Source organism: Halyomorpha halys, unplaced genomic scaffold, assembly GCF_000696795.3.
Source record: "Halyomorpha halys isolate HHAL.00 unplaced genomic scaffold, Hhal_1.1 Scaffold183.1, whole genome shotgun sequence".
Classification (NCBI taxonomy): Eukaryota; Metazoa; Arthropoda; class Insecta; order Hemiptera; family Pentatomidae; genus Halyomorpha; species Halyomorpha halys.
In genome coordinates this window covers 491,175-504,911 of record NW_027114717.1, presented here as the reverse complement: position 1 = coordinate 504,911, position 13,737 = coordinate 491,175, and the positions used below count along the sequence as shown (strand labels likewise).

At 31.4% G+C, this 13,737-nt stretch overlaps 1 protein-coding gene across 14 annotated transcripts in view; it reads left to right on the top strand.

Annotated features, from left to right (window-relative positions):
* The window catches only part of LOC106679185 (NAD kinase), a 255,860-nt gene that overhangs the window by 150,482 nt on the left and 91,641 nt on the right, over positions 1–13,737 (top strand). The window contains exon 1 of one of the 14 annotated variants that reach the window (XM_014418196.3): positions 11,927–11,956. The exons of the other annotated variants lie outside the window; for them this stretch is intronic. The gene's annotated coding sequence lies outside the window, so the exon portion shown is untranslated. Of the gene's footprint in view, positions 1–11,926; positions 11,957–13,737 lie in introns of those variants that run through there. 14 annotated transcript variants of the gene reach the window in all.

Here is a 13,737-nt window from a genome sequence, read left to right as displayed (position 1 = left end):
TAATGTCACGTATTGATCTTTCGAATAAAAAAAAAATTTTGATTACAATTTAATTTTTTGTGTTATTTTTTACAATTTCAAGTTCTATCGGCCTTAAAAAAAAACCCTTTACATTAGAAGGTCTCGTAGCCATCTTCTTTTCAGGCGGCTTGGAGGGTTGTCAGAAGTAGAAGAGGTATCAAAGTTAGAAACTAGTGGGTTTGGGGGCTTATAATTGAAGGAATGATATCTGCTTCGAAAAAAAAAGACATATTCATTTCTATGTTTTTAGATGCCTGATGAAGTTAGACGAATAGTTTGTTACTAATAAATAGTTGTTTTTTTTTTATAAATATTTTGTGTATCTTTTTTGCTGCACCCGGACCATCTTCCTTTTATATTTTATAAGAAAAAAATTAATTAAATTAAGAGAAACGCTTACCAACAAACCATCAACAACAAATCATTACATTAAGATTTTTTTTTTATATTTATTTAATGTGATTTACAACTGTACAATAATAAATACAGTAAGTAAATATGTTGTATGTTTCATATACACTTGAAAATCTTGGGAAAGAACCACCCATTGGTGGTACTTCAAGCATTAATTTAAATTAGAAGGTCCCGTGGTCGTCTCGTCAGACGCCTCGGAGGATTATGTGGGATTGTTAAGGATGAAAGATTAATATCTGTTTTGGGCCAAATCTCCAACGAATGGGATGTTAAGGTCTTTGTGAATGAGTTTATTTGTAACGTAATAAGGAGCATCGAGGATTTTACGTAGGATTTTGCATTGTAAGGATTGGATGCGGGAGGAATTTGATAGTTTAGTAGAGCCCCAGAGCTCAATTCCATATGTCCAAATTGGTCTGATTATCGTAGTGTTTACAATTTTTTGTAGTGAATGGGAAGTTTAGAGCGTTTGTCAAGTAAGTGTTGTAGCAATCGGAATCTACTAGCAGTTTCTTGTCGTTTCAGTCTTGTGTGTGGATTCCAAGTAAGTCTACATTAAGATTAAAGAGCTGAGATGAGACTTCCCTGGAACACAACAATATTTATTTAATTAAAACATGATAATATGAACCAGGTGAACTTATTTAATCTTATATTATATATGGTTAATGATTTTCTCATAGAAATCTCTTAAGCTTCATTCTAAACTCGACCTGAAAATCCATTAGTAGCATAATGATATTAAAGCAGTAAGTGAAATTTATAAATAAACAAGAAATACTAAAAAGTACTAGACATTAAATAAAAAAAGAAATAAAAACAAAATAGATAAAAGAAAAATATTAAAAATACAGTACAGGTACATATAATGTGTACACAAATAAAATGAATACATTTTATTTTCATTTTCTTTGTTATGTATATAAATTTTACATAATTTTTAGCCATACCTATGTATACTTTTATTTCATGTTATCTATTCTCAACTTTCATTATATTATTTTAGTTTTTCGTGTCTGTTTTAGCCCTGACGAAGCCCTGCAAAATGGGACAAAACGTTGGCATATAATAAATAATTTATTTTATATATTTGTCATTTTCAGTGCACCCGGCCCATCTTCTTTTTATTTTTTACACACACTCAATTGCCGATCTTCTAACAAAAGTTATTAGTTGGATATTGTAAGAATGCTAAAGCAAGGAATCCTCCTTATTTAATCCTCTCAAGTACCAGTAAATAATTGATGTTTCTTCAGTTCAGGCATTCCTCTGGTATCAAAATTATAACATCCTATCCCAGTGACATATATACAGAACTGATTAGCAATGAAAATGATCAACTAGAGAAACTTCGTTATTTCAAAAAAAAAAAATAATAATAATAATAAAAAATCAACACGTGCCGCAAATCTGTAGTTAGATAGTTTTTGGTTTGATCCATTCTATTCAGGACCAAGGTTTACTGAGAGATTCTGTTAACCTTAACAGCATACAACAAAATATTTTCTATATTGGTTTAAGGATCAATTTCAGAATTACATGTCCTATGAAAAATGGATTCGAAAAACAAACTGATGGTTTTCAAGAATCGAGGATGACTATATGTACTGGTCTATAAAAACAACATTTAACATGGTTGAGAGTCACAAGCTTTTTAGATTATTATCATCATATTTAAATAAAAATAAAAATTTGACTTTATTTTATTATAATTTTTAGTTTTTAATGTTGAAGTGTGCTAAATGGGAAAAAAAAATGTGTTAATTGAAGAAAAATTTCCTTATTTTAGCATGTTTAAACGAGATAATATTTAACATGGTTGAGAGTCACAAGATTTTTAGATTATTATTATTATTATTATATAAAAAGAAAAACTAAAAATTTGACTTTATTTTATTATAATTTTTAGTTTATAATGTTGAAGTGTGCTAAATGGGAAAAAAAATGTGTTAATTGGAGTAATATTTCCTTATTTTAGCATGTTTAAACGAGATAACATTTAACATGGTTGAGAGTCACAAGCTTTTTAGATTATTATTATCGTATAAAAAGAAAAAGTAAAAATTTGACTTTATTTTATTATAATTTTTATTTTATAATGTTGAAGTGAGCTAAATGGAAAAAAATTGTGTTAATTGGTAAAAAATTCCTTATTTTAGCATGTTTAAACGAGATAACATTTAACATGGTTGAGAATCTGTTAATAGTCTGTTAAATGGAGAATGACGTCACGCAACAGTCCAGCTGAGTTTCACACTATTTTATCTGTTGTCAATTTGATAGGTTAGTTGTTCGCAGTGTTTGGTTTTTGTTATTTTGTTTTGAACGTTTTTAAACTCTTATAAAGTAAGGGGCAAATAAAACAAACATATAGGAAAAAACTAGAAGAGGATACAAGGGACTAGTGAGGTGGAAGGAAGATGATGTAACAAAGTTTTTGGAGATTTTATTATCTCGTAAATATTACAAGGTTACATAATAAGTTGCCCAGAAAATCCGCTAGGAGCTCCTCTGTATTTATCAAATAACATGGGCTTTGAATTAGGCTGCTCATAATCCTATGCTTATAACATTTAGCATGATTAAACTTTTTACATTCATCACATCATGAATATACCTAATATGAAACAAACATTTCATTAGATGCATGGTTTAATTTAAGGATATAAATGGTTTAAAATATAAACTTAAAACTAATAGTTTAATATTAGAATTTTAGGCACTTAGTCAGTTATTTATTTAACCTAGTGTTTTCACAGCACTATATTTATTTTTTATCTTTACTGTTATTGTAAGAGCCGGTTAAGCGGGGATTGGTTTAGCGAGTAATTACGGAGTTAGCTAATATCTGGGATTTGTGAAATATAAAGCCTTTTTTTTACCAATTATTTTTTATTGATGAATTAAGATTGATAAAGTTAGTATATTCATTCATGCCAGTTTACTGAACCTGTTCTAAACCAAGGCCATATCTTGGTCTAATTCATAAACTCATTGTTATTCAGTTCTTATCCGCAACCTATAAATAGTATTTAAAAATAAATTATATTTAGAACAGATTTTATTGATTTATTTCTTCATAAAAATAAAACCTGCTCACTATAGTACAAGAGCCCAAGAGGGAACAAAGGTAGTTATTTTAGCCCAATTCTTTATTCATTTATATGCATAATTGAAAACTATGCACGATTACTAGTCGAAATTGATGAGTCTGCCAAGTATGGGTAGGGAGAATAAAAAGTGGTGGCTGTTTAAAAATGCTTAAAAAAAATAATTTTGTCTTCGGAGCTTTATATCTTCACAACTACCAAGAACAATAGAAATTATAAGAGAGCATCATTTAAAGTAGAGTAAATTTGCTGAAACGTAAGCCCTAATAGAGCTATTTATTATCAATAGTTCTCCAGATATAGCTTTTTAAAAAGCAACATTTCATAAAAATGTATGGAACGTACTGAAATATCAGTAGTTAGTAAATTTATTTCGAGAAATCTATATCTCAGGAACTATGTGACGTACAGATGTCTATTAGCACTCATATTAAAGCTAGTTTATAGTACTATAAAGTAGTTTATGATTTTTATCTTAGTAGGAGTAGTAATTTTCATGATATTTGCTCAAATAAATTGATTTATAATTTTCATCTACAAAGTTTATATTCATATGCGAATATATTAAGAAATACTACCGCTACGAAAATACGTGTCAAAAACTACTTTATAGTAAGTAAAATTAAATTTATTTTGAGTTCAAGCAAACAAACGTACGTTTTATGGTTCCAGAGATATAATTTTCAAAAATTAAACATTTTATCCAAACAATTGGAAATTAAAAGTTTGTCAATTCATCTTGTCAAATATAAAAAAACTTAAAAACTCTTTTACAGTAAATTTAAATAGCTTTCATTTGAGTGCTAGCAGACATCTATACGTAGAATGGTTCCTGAGATATGTTTTTTAAAAATTTAACTTGATTCATATTCAAAACCATAAGGAGGCGTATTTAGATTTCGGAGTTGAACTTTGGGGCACCGCTAAAACCATCCAACTCCTCTCTGTCTAATCCTTGCACTCCGAAATCCTTCGTAAAATCATTTATACTCCTTACTTCGTGACAAGAAACTCAACATAAAAATAATGACATAAATGTTCCATACGTTACCGATTTGTCCAGATCCTTACACAATTAACTTCCTAGCCACCAAAACCTACTTGTTTCTAACCTTACTTCTTCTTCAGTATGTGATAATAGGCGTCTAAAAAAAGGATGGCCTCGAAGTCATCAACTTTAGAAATATTATTAGAGTTCTATTAATTGTTAGATTGTCCATAAGAATGTATAATGCCATCAAAGGATTCTAGATGTGTATTTTTTTAACGAAAATGAAAATAAACAACACTTCAACTCATGAAGAGGTAGGGTTTCAGTTCTTTGTAAGGCAGTATTGTTTCTTGAACAAAGGTTGTACAAGCAGATGATTATTTCATGTTCAAGCGCGTACCTTTGTATTTTTGAGCCACTAATTCTATAATTGCTCAACGGATTAAAGAAGTGTATGGACCGTCGAGAATGCACTTCGTATGTTTTCTTTTGACTTAAAACCAGTTGGTTTATTTTTCATGCATGTTTGAGGAAAATGTCCCCCCTCACACTAAAATAGGATTCAAGACGAATGTGAAAATACTGCCATCTAGCGGCAGAGAAATTAAGTAGGCCTTTAGTACTCCTTGGAGAGTGAGGTAAGAGACAGACAAGTGAATACAGGCTGTCCAGGACAATGGGTACTCAACTATTTCTCAAGATGAGGGAATAGTTTAACCAACACCAGCAGGCAGGGAAAGAAAATCAGGATGAGGGAACTAAAGGACACTGAAGAAGAACAAGTCCTCACTATAGATCAACACCAAGTTATTTTAATCTAAGTCATTAATTGTAATCAACTATCAAAATTAATCCAAATTGTAATAATCCTTGGCAAACTATTGACATCAATCATACAAAATAGAGGAATTTTATTCTGTTCATAATAGTTATTATTTATAAATACAGTCCACTCCATTATTTAAACCAGCCATACCAGCATATAAAAATTAGTTTGGGTAATATCCCCCAACTTTTACTCCGGGGAATATCTAAATTAAACAAAGCATCTTGATATTTTTATCATATTTTGCTAGAGGAAGTTTGTCGGGGGGTGCGGTCAGCAAAGAACAACATAAATAAACAAAACCATATTTATTTATTTATAATAATTTTATTTATGCTGACCGCACCCCCCGACAAACTTCTTCAAGCATTAATCTACGGTCAACTATCTACACCTCATTATCATATTTTGATCTGTTTTTCGTGCTATCTCAATAGAAAAATATGATAAAACCTATGTATATTAGAAAATTACGTTGGAATAATTTCGTTCTCCGTACTCGCTAATAAACCTTCATGTTCCTTCTTGTGGACAACCGAGTGATATGCTAGACTTACGTTGTCCCCTCAGAGAGGACTATCGAGTGTAAAGGATTGATATAGTACTCTCCTCACCTACATGATTACGATAGTAAAAAAATATTCAAATACTTGGATGGTAATACGAGGTGACTTTCATAATAGGCAATGCTGGTCAGTGTTATGGCCAAGGCCGCATAGATTGCTGGCCACTTGAGGTAATTTTTGGTCCGCTGTTTGTCATTCCTGACCTTGGTTGACTATATTCAATCAGGCACTGCCATTTTTAATTTATATTATTATTTTGTTAGAAATGGAACAGAAGGATTTATTTATTCAATCAACGTAGTAATCCAGTTGGCACGTGCTTATTTATAAAAAAAAAAGTCATTCATCATCTAAACACCTCATGAATATAAATTCAAATAATCTCCAAGTACTGTATATAATCTACAGGTTAATGAGTTTTAGGACAAAGAGTGCCCAGTTTGGTAGACAGGAATTAGGGCCGAAATTCAGTAAAAACAAAAAAAAAAAATTAAACATCCGTTGTATGGATAATGGTGCCAGATATAAAAAGTATATCCCATTGTTATCTACCGGCATTAGCCAATTTCTCTGTCCCACGCTGATACCATTCTTTTGGATGACTGTCAAAGAACTCTTGGAATAAAATTTCTACTTCTGCAAAATTATAAATTTTTTCGCTTGAAGGAAATAGACCATGGATCGAAACAAGTAGTAATCCGATGGTGCAAGATCTGGACTATATAGTTAATGAGGCAAGAGTTGGACGAGATGTGTGAGTTCGAGCATTATCTGATTGGAATGAAACTCATTTTCGGTTGATCATAAACGCTCTATGGTTATAGAACCAACTCGGTAGAGTTCAGTATTTACAGAGCATCCATCATAGTACAAGAGGAGAAAAAAGGCAGTTATCTCACCCCAATTTCTGATTTCTTTTATCAAAACTATTTTTAATTAATAGTAAAAATTGATGAGTCTGCCAAGTACAGGTAGGGGGAATAAAAAATTACGGCTGTTTCAAAGCGATAAAAAAAAACATAATTTTTCATTCGGAGCTCTATATCTCAAAAAGTTGGAACAACACATGAAACCCTAAGAGAACGTAATTTAAAGAAGAGTAAATTCATATGAGCCCTAATAGAGTTATTTACGTTAAATAGTTTTGGAGATATAACTTTTTAAAAAGCAACATTTCATAAAAATATTGTATAGAACGTGCTAAAAGATCAGTAGTTAGTGAATTTATTTGAACAATTTTTATATCTCAAAAACCATTTGACGTACAGATGTCTATTAGCACTCAAATTAAAGCTAGTTTAATGAGCTATAAAGTAGTTTATGATGTTTATCTTCGTAGGAGTAATAGTTTACTTGAAATTGTTTAAATTGATTTTATAGTTGTTTATCGGACAAATTTTCATTTACCAAATTTATATTCATTTGTGAATATCATAAAAACTACTACCCGTAGGAAGATAAGTGTCATAAACTACTTTATAGTAAGTTAACTTTCCTTTATTTTGAGTGTTGGCAGACATATGTACATCTTATGGATCTAGAGATACATTTTTTCAAAAAACCAGCATTCAATACGAACAAATAGAAATTAACATTTTGTGAGTTTATTTTGTCAAATATCATAAAACTACTACTAAGATAAACATTTAACTATTTGGTAGTAAATTTAACTGCCTTTAATTTCAACGCTTGCAGACATCAGTACGTCCAATGGGTTCTGAAATAAAGTTTTTCATAAATCACATTTATTGTCCAAACAACTCTAAATCAATTTATTTTAGCAATTATCATAAAAACTACTATTCCTACGAAGGTAAAGGTCATAAACTTCTTTATAGTCCATTAAACTAGCTTTAATTTGAGTGCTAATAGACATCTGTACGTCACAGAGTTCCTGAGATTTCTTGAAATAAATTAATTAACTACTAATCTTTCAGTAGTTTTTTAAGAAATATTTTTTTTTAAAAAGTTACATCTCGAAAACTATTGGACGTAAATAGCTCTTTTAGGGCAAATATTTTAGCAAATTTTCTAGTATTGTTGGTTGTTTTTAAGATATAGAGCTATGAATGAAAAATCAATGTATTTTTAAGGTTTTGAAACAGCCGCCATTTTTTAATCCTCCTACTTATACTTGGCAGACTCATCAATTTTGACTGGTAATTATACATAGTTTTTATTGAAGTAATCAAAAATTGGGGTGAGATAACTGCCTTTTTTTCTTCCCGGCTCTTGTACTATCAGGAACAAATGCGTGATGAACAAAACCTTCAAAATTCACCAAAGCATAGATTTTTTTTTTTTTTCAAATTACCCCCTTGCAGCAACCGGAAAAGCAGTTTGACCCCGGTCTAGCCATTGCTCACGGGTATTCGGATTTCGCCAGTAAACCCACTTTCCATCAGAGGTGACAATCTTCCGGTAAAACCTCATACCAGAAGGGTTTTTCAATAAATTTTCACAAATTTATGACCTCTTAGCTGATTGCCGAGGAATAAATTCGTGACAGCTCAGTTTAGTGTTCTTTTTCACCTCCCCCATGGAGAGTATATGGCGACTAACAGTATCTTTCGACACACCACACTCCCTGGCCAGCACTTGTAATTCAACAGCTTCCTGCAGAACCTTGTCTATAACCATTAATGGTCGCCCGGAGCCATTCTTTCTTTCCAACGTCGTATCTCCACTCCTAAATTTTTCGAACCAACACCGCACAGTGGGCTGGTCAAGGACACCTTCCCCTTCATATTTAATAATTTCACGAGTTGCTTCATCGGCTGTGCATTTTTTTCGCAGTAATTCCTTAAAATTATGAGAATTTCGTAAGACACTTTTATGTTTCTTCTTTGATACAAATAACTAAACTGAGGTTTTTTTTTTTTAAGAAGCCGGGATTAAACAAGCATAGAGAATACTCTAAAGGGATTATTAAGTATTGGTAGCTATTAAAATATTTACAGTCCTTTGAAATCTTGAATTTGATAAAACGGTCATTTTTTTTAAACACCTCATTATTTGCAAACATAGGAATCCAAAAAATAACGTGATTGTTTAATATTCAATGTTTCTATTCGGGTTTTGGTAACAGTTAATATTTTCAGAATCGATTTGACAATAGACTTGAAAATATCACTACAATATATATTTTAGTAAGATAACTAATTACACTTATAAGACATTTATGAAACTTTAGTTTTATGCACCAATTGTCACCATTCTTATGTTCATGAATTCTCAGGGAAAACATTCACTAACGCAGAATATTCTTATTAAAACAAGGAAACGGGAAAGTAGTTGAGATGGATAGTGAAGATAGGAGAGAAAACGATACCACTAGTTGTTTCCTTATACGTTATTAGAAACTAGAGATAAAACACTAAATATCTAGGAATACAGGGAAAACATGCATGGTACTCACCTCATAGAATTTTAGAAACATAATAAATGTACTGAATGAAAAAAAGAGAGTTGAAAAAAGTTTCAGAGTTGACAAAAACTCCTTCCAAAATGCTCAATATTTTTTTCATTTTTTAATAATATCTTTATTGAAGTTTACAACTGTATATTACATAATACATTCAGTAAATTTGATCTTAGTGAAAATGGAGTGATATAGGCGTCTAGAGAAACTACCCATTGGTAGCACTCTAATGACATTTTACTTTAGCAGGTTTCGTGGCCATCTTCTCTTCAGGATTGTAAGGGATGGAAGAGGATACAAGGTTAGAAACTAGGAGGTTTGAGTGGTTAGGGAGTTTATAATGGAAGGAGTGATATCTGGTTCGGGCTAGATCACATACGGAACATTAAGGTCTTTATGTATGATTTTATTTGTGACAAAGTAAGGAGCATTGAGGATTTTACGAAGGATTTCGGACTGTAAGGATTGGATTCGGGAGGAATTTGATGGTTTAGTGGAGCACCAAAGCTCAACTCCATATGTCCAGATTGGTCCTATTACAGTTATGTTGATCAATTTTTTATAATGTGTTGGAAATTTATACAGTTTCTCTAGTAAGTGCTGTAATAGTCGAAATAGGCGTGCAGTTTCCAGTCTTTTCAGTCTTGTTTGAGGATTCCAGGTGAATTGTTTCTCCAGATTAAGACCAAGGTAGCGGATCTGTTCCACATGTGTAAGAGTAACATTATAAAATGAAACTGTAGGGCAGTCAGTAGGTTTATGACGAAGGGCAAAGGTGATTTGATGGTATTTGTTGGAATTTATCTTAATCCTCCAATTACGACACCATTCTTCGAGGGCTGTGATATGGGATTGGAGAGTTTGGGATACAATTAATGGGGCTTATTATTAACTGCAAGCACACAATAGTCATCGGCATACGTGGTGTGGATAGTGTTGGGATTGTTTGGGATGCTAGCTGAATAAACGTTGTAGAGGATGGGACCGACGATACTACCTTGAGAAACACCGGCGGACTGATAATAGAGGGTTTACTTGGAATAATCTATGAATGAGAAAATATTTTTTAATAAATCGCAAAATTACAAAGTAGATTTGGGCCCATAATAAATACTTCTATTGGGCATTTCAAGTATGTTGTTTACTGCGTTTCTGTTTATTGATTATAATGAGCTGTCATTTGCTCCCCCCCTTTTTTTATAATGTTTACTATCATTCCAATTGAGTGCACATTGCTTAGTAGCCCATTATGACCTTTGAAACTTGCGATTTTCGAGTAATATTTTTATACGTGAACACCCGGCAGCGCAAACTGCAAGAAATATTTCCTTTCGAAAAATATATAGTTTGTTTCGTTTCTTCGCTGTCTGTCGTGAAACATGAGATCTGGCTGGCATTGTCATGTAAGAATATAGGTTCCTTTCGATTAACCAATAAAGTTTGTTTTGTTTTTTTGTCAAGTCTTTTATGCACTATATCAATATGACTGCTGTACGATGTTGATGTGATAGTTTCACCTCTGGGTAAAATGGAGAAATGAATTAATCCAGCCCTTGACCACTGCACAGAAGCAAATCACTTTTTCGGTGCCAATTTGGTTTTATCTTGACATACGGAGTTGAGCTTTGGTGCTTCAATAAAACATGGAATTCCTCCCGAATCCGATCCTTACAGTCCAGAATCCTTTATGCTACCTTTAGTTTGTTACAAGTCAAGGTATCCTTCCATTCGAAACTTCTTAACCACCCAACCCACTTGTTTCTAACCTGGTTTCTCCTCCATTATCTAATAATTCTCTAGGCGTCTGGAAAGAAGATGGTCTCGAGATCTTCTCCTCTAGAAATGTTATTGGAATTCTATCAATGGTTAGATTCTCCACATGTTTGTATCATGTCACTGTATCACCTACAACAAATTTACTTGTATATATTTTCATACAGTTGTAAATAACAATAAATAAATTATATTAAAAAATGGTGTTGGCATATGTCTCGGTTTTTCGTCGATATGTAACCATTGATCTGATTCTGTTCATATTCCATTAGTCCAGAAAATAAGATGGCCTCCAGAACATTTAGCATATAAATGTTGTGTCTTTGGAGTTCCTCCCGATGATTCATCTCAGTCACTGTCACGTCATAATAATAGAGCCTAATGCATAATAATAATAGAGTAAAATGTATTTACTATATATTTATTTATATTATATAATTTATATAAAATCTCATTGAGCTTTATTTTATTTTATTTTTTTATTCAAAAACTGAATTTCATCCAAAATATTTTGTGTCATAATTTTTAAATTTCTTTTCGGGCATCTATTTTCTAAATAAAAAGGTTTGACAGTTTTTATATTACTCTGCTATTACTAATATCATTACACATTTACAGTAAAGGTGAGTTTAGAATGAGGCTTTAATAGATATTTCCGACAAAACCATATACCTTGTATAATATAAGGTTAAATAAGTGTTATATAATTATATTTTTACCTTGCTAATATATTCATATTACTTATTCATATTCTTTTTTATTAATTTAATATTGTTTTGTTTCAGGTAAGGCTCATCACAGCTCTTTAATCTTAGTGTAATGATTGGTTTGTCGGTAAGTGTTTGCTATAATTTACCAATTTTAATACATAAGAGATAATTTTTTTTTTATTATAGAAAATAGCATAATAAAAAAATTAACAAAGCATTGTTCTAAGATCCCCAAGGGAATACACTTTTCTGAAAATATAACAAATTTTTATTCATTTGTTTATTGTAATTTACAACAGTACAAACAAAAAAAAACAGTAAGTAAATATGAGGAATGTTTAAAACACTTGATAATCTTGGGAAGGAACCACTCAATGGTGGTATTTCAAACATTAACTTAAATTAGAAGGTCTCGTGGCCATCTTGTTTTCAGACGTCTTGGAGGATTATCAGGGATTGTTAACGATAACGAAAGATTAAGAACTAATTGGTTAGTTGGTTTTGGAATGAAAAGGCACATATCTATCTCGTTGGGCCAAATTTCCAGCGAAAGGTACGTTAAGGTCTTTGTGGATGAGTTTATTGTGACGTAATAAGCAGGATTAAGGATTTTGGATTGTAAGGATTGAGTACTGGAGGAATTTGTTGGTTTAGTAGAGCCGTAGAGCCCCAGAGCTCAATTCCATATATCTGAATTGGTCTGATTAACATAGTTTTTTATACTAAATTGAAATTAAAATATGGATTTTACAGTGCATTCCAACATTTAATTTTACTTGAAGATGAAAGGAATATGGTCCGGGTGCGGTCAAAAAAATTCAAATAGTAGAATTATACTATTTTAATGAGCCAACGTTTCGCCCCACGTTGCAGGGCTTCGTCAGGGTTATTTTGACGGCAGTCAAAACAAAAATGTGATTTAAAAAAAAAATTAATTTTACTGTTTTTTTTCCATATATATTCAAAGGTTCTTAGGCTATTAAGGAGATATTTTAATTTTTTTTCAGCTCGAAGAGGGTTCGCGAAATTTTCAAGCCCAAAATGGGTGCCTTGGCGAAAAAAAAATTGGTTACCGCTGTTCTAACGAGTAGGACCGGAAGAAATGCGCTCTCGACTATTTTCGGTTTCTCAGTTTTAGCCGCTCGAGTAAAATACATTTTCTATTTTATCAATCAAATTCTTTCATAATTAATTATTGATAATATTGACAGATGGTTAATTATTTTAAATAATTACAGTGAGATTTTGTAAAACTTCATCATTTGATCTAGCGCTCAAGCCAATAGGTTAGGCTATTTTAGAGAGAATAACAATTATAGTACAAGAGCCGAGAAGAAAAACAGGCAGTTGAATCTCACCCCAATTTTTGATTAATTTAATAAAAACTATGTATAGTTACTAGTCAAAATTGATGAGACTGCCAAGTATAGGTAGGGGGATTAAAAAATTGCTTCAAAACCTTAAAAAAAACATTGATTTTTCATTCGGAGATCTATATCTTAAAAAACAGCATTAGAAAATCTAGGAGAACATTATTTAATAAAGAGTATATTTCCTGAAATATTAGGTCTAAAAAGCTATTTACGTCCAATACAACGTTCTCGAACAAAAAACAAAATTTCTTAAAAATCTACTGACAGATTAGTAGTTAGTTAATTTATTTTTAGAAATCTATATCTCAGGAACTATGTGACGTACAAATGTTTATTAGCACTCAAATTAAAGCTAGTTTAATGGACTATAAAGAATTTTAGGACCTTTACTTTCGTAGGAATAGTAGTTTTCATGATATTTGCTAAAATAAATTGATTTATAGTAGGACAATAAGTTTGGTTTATGAAAAACTTTATTTCAGAAACCATTGGACGAACTGATGTCTGCCAGCGCTCAAATTAAAGCTAGTTA